We start from the raw sequence: 4,379 nt of genomic DNA, 5'->3' as shown, positions 1-4,379 counted from the left end.
TCAATATGAAAGAAAACACACAACAGACATTTTATTAACCTCGGTTTGCACTGAGTTTTCACCAATTATTTAAATCAAAAATAACAAATTTAAATTCTAGAGCTAATAGGTCCAAATCAGAAAATGAAAGTTTCAATGATCATCTTGATAATTCAAATACCAAATTATCACGTTTCCTTATGTAGGCACACTAGACAGTGTTTCACTGAAGACTACACAGCCTCCCACGATATTTTATTCATTTATAGAAGTAAAACAGATGCAGTATACAGAACTCAAATTATTCAAAACGTGGGCATCGTGTTAAGTAAATCTTCTATCCTTGTGACATACCTCCCCAAACATCCTCTTTAGATATATCAGGTATTTGTTATTGCTATGAATTACTCTAGCGATAATGAATATGTATATGTTTACACACATATGGATTTTCATAAACACCTTTTTCTCTACAAAGTATTGTCTGTGGTACAGATGTTCCAATACTAAGCTTTCTCCTGTAACACTTCTTATTCTGAGATGTGCTTATTCTTAAGATCATTCTATATTTTTCATATAGAGACGCCATATCTTATTCGATGGCAACAAGGACTTTCATTGGGTCAAGGAAATAATTCATTTAATTAGTCCTTTCTGATTGCTACTGAGGTGGTTTCCAATCATTTACTGTGCCAACATGAATAATGTTACAGGTTCAGAGAATTTCTCTAAAGCCAGGTGTATCAAATAATGACAAGCACATTTTTATTATTATACTTATTTGTACATATCAATTGTAGAGATTGGCTTCATTGTGATATTCTTATATATGCATGTAATATACTTTATATCTATTTTCTTACCCTTTTGACGACCTTTTGCCCTCCTCCCAAAGCAATTCTTTGCAAATAGCCCCCTTTTACTTTTATGTGGTTTTCTTTTTCTAAATTCCACAAATGAGAGAAAAATGTAACAGTTATTTTTGTGACTGACTTATTTTTCTTTAATTCCTAAACTCCATTTCTACCCATTTCCCTGAAAATGATATAATTTCATTCTTCTTTATAGCTGAACAGTACACCATTGTATATAAATATCATATTTTCTTATGCAGTTCTCTATTGGTGGGCATCTAGGCTGATTTTGATAACTTGGCTATTGTGAGTGCAGATATAAACACAGGTATGTGAGCATTTCTGGAGTATTCTCACATAGGTTCTTTTGGATGTATACCCGGGAGTAGTATAGACATTTATTAGGCTTATTTTCAGTTTTTGGAGGCATATCTTTATTGTTTTACATAGTGGCTATGCGGTTTAACAGTCACACTAATAGTGTATGAATATTCCTTTATCCCCACATCTTCCTCAGCAGTTGTTGTTTTCATAATAGTTATTATGACCAGTGTGAAAAGGGAATCTCCATGTAGTTTAGATCAGCATCTCTCTGGTATCTATTGAACAGTTTTTTTTCAGTTATTGGCCATTTATACCTTGACTTTGTAAAACATCTGTTTATATAAAATATGTTTTTAACATTAGAAAAAATAAATTTAACTGGAACTTAATCGAAGCAGAACATAATTTGGAAATGTACTCTTCATATCAACATGGTTTTTTTTCTATTACGATGGGGATTGAGCTAAGGGCCTTCACACTGAGCTAGATCCCTAACCCATTCTATTTTGCTTAATTTTATTTCAATTTTGAGACAGGGACTTGCTAAGTCACTGACTTGTCCAGGCTGTACTTGAGCTTGTGATCCTCCTGCTTGGCCCTCAAGAGTGCTAGGGGATTAAAGATGTGTGCAACCATACCTGGATTACTTAATGTATTTTAATACAAAAATTTTAAATTATATAGTTCAGTTCGTGGACTAATAACTCATGAATTATTTTTGTCATATTTTAAAAATGGCTTTCATGGTGCAAGATAGAAAATTTTTAAATTTTGTTTTTATTAGCACATGTTTAGAGTATTTACACTTCTTGTGGGGAAGTGGTACATAGACATTATGCATCTTAATTCCTTTTCTTCCCTTTCCCCTTCCTGTCTCTCCCTTCATCCATCCCCTGATACCTTTCTTTCATTTTTTTTTCTTTTCATTTGTTTTTTTTTTTTGTATCCGGGATTGAACTCAGGTCCTTGCGCTTGCAAGGCAGGCCACCGAACCGCTGAGCTAAATCCCCAGCCCTCCGTTTCATTTTTGTACACATTTGCAGTGCGTAGTGCTTACATTTCTTGTGTGGAGTAGGATGGGAGCTCCCATTCATTTTGCTGACCTCTTTTTTCCCTCTCCCTCTCTCTCTTATTCTATCTCTTAATCTCCATCCCATTTGAGAAAATCTACCTGTCTACTTCCTATTATCTATCTCCTATTTTACTCTTCATTTATATTTTGGGTTTCTCATGAGAGAAACCACGAGTTAACTAAGCTTGTGTGTCTCCTTTGTTCCACTTAATGTTATGTTACCAGAGTGCATCCATTTTTTCTGTAAATTACCCAAGGGTATCTTTTTAAGACAGAGTAGTACTCCATTATGTAAATACCATAGCTATGAAATGTACACAGTGAGTCTGATCTGAAGGTGTCAGAGTTCCAGCTATTTAATCTTTAAATTCTCAACATTAGACTTTGTGTATTTCTATCACATACCAACCCTGCCATTCATATTATTGAATAACTTCCTATTTTGAAAGTAACATAAATTTAAATGACCTTTTACATTAAGTAAATTCTTACATTTACTTTTGTAATTGGTGTAACATATGAGGTAGTAATTTGGAAATACTGGTGTAGTTCAATACCCTCATAATGTTCAATAAGTAGTCCTATAATTCATAATAAATGATGAAAAAATATACCAAAAAATGTGAAAACACATATCCCTGAAGATATTCATGCTACCTAGTTACAAGACTAACAATAAAAAACTATGACGTTTTGGATTAATTCAAATTATTTACATGTTAATATTATCGCTGATGTTTATGAAAACACAATAATAAATTTGGTTAAAATGAAATGAATTTTAGTAGACAAGTTAAATATATTACAAAATAAAAATACATGCAAAAAACAAAACTATATAAAATGGGAAAACAATTTTAAGATATATTTATCAAAATGATAATTTAATATGTTCTAAATTTATTTTCCTATTATACAAATCTTATATAAAATATAAGATCTTTTATTACTTAAAACATTGAAAATAATTCCTCTGTTTGATATCCTTCTATTCTATTCTTACTATTTTTTGCTGATGCTCTTTCAAGACTTTCCTGAACATAAAGCAGCTAGATAATTATGAGCAATGCCAGGTCAATGAACAGGAGCTGTGTGCCTCCTTGTTATAGGCAAACCATTTGGATTCCAGAAGTCAGATTCCTTCCTTCAAAATTATTTCTCAAAAGAAAAGAAAAAGTTTAAAAGTGGAATGAATTAGGTTATGTAAAATAAAGTACTGCATGCATAATAAATCTTAGGAATTTTCTTATTGTTTACATCTCTGTTATCTTTAAATTTTGGAGAGGTTATACAAGGTTCTAATAGAATTAAAGCTCAGAACTCTGCCTCTTCCAACATTTTCTTTTCTCTCTCTCACAGGGCTCTAGAATTTTTAGTGTCAGTTTTAATAGATGAAAGAAATGAGAACCAAGAACTGTCCTATAAAGATACAAGATCCCAATAATGAATGTAACTGTACTGTATACCTAGAATGCACCAATAAACTCAATGAGGAAAAAAAAGGAGTCGTGGATATGATAGAAAACTATCTATGAGAAGGGAAAAAGAATATCATTGTGTTTTCAGGATAGAAAACTATTCCAGAAATAGAGGTGTGGAGGAAATTAACTTGTATTATTTATTTTTAATCTTTCTAGTGCCTAATAGAGATAAGTCCTAAAGTTTGCCAGTAAATGTTTGTAAAATTAAATATGTAACTAGAAGGCTAGCACTATCCCAGAAATAAAAGAGTTATTCTACAAATGTTAACTCTCATTAATGTAAACAATGAAAGAAAAGTTAAACTTCCATCCAGGGATAAAATATCGCTTACACATTACATTCAAAATAAACACTACCACTTTTTCTTCTCCTTCCTGTAACTTAGCAAAAAAACAAAACAAAAAAACTGATACTCAGATATATGTCTGAGTATCAGTAGTTTATACATGCTTATGTATATTCATATAAGTATGTATTTATATATATATATATATGAGAGAGAGAGAGAAATTTAAACTAACATTTTGCCAGTCCAATCCTTGATTTTCAAGAGTATTTTTATTTCAATTATCATGTTCCATGTCCAAACAAGAGAAGAGAGAAAATTCTCAACCTCTTCAAAACTGAAGCATTTTGAAATGTTAGCATAGCCTTTTACGTAAGTGAGA

Source organism: Fukomys damarensis, unplaced genomic scaffold (assembly GCF_012274545.1).
Source record: "Fukomys damarensis isolate Sample0158 unplaced genomic scaffold, DMR_v1.0_HiC HiC_scaffold_15, whole genome shotgun sequence".
Taxonomy (NCBI): domain Eukaryota; kingdom Metazoa; phylum Chordata; class Mammalia; order Rodentia; family Bathyergidae; genus Fukomys; species Fukomys damarensis.
The sequence above is the reverse complement of the archived record's forward strand: the minus strand, read 5'-3'. Positions refer to the sequence as shown.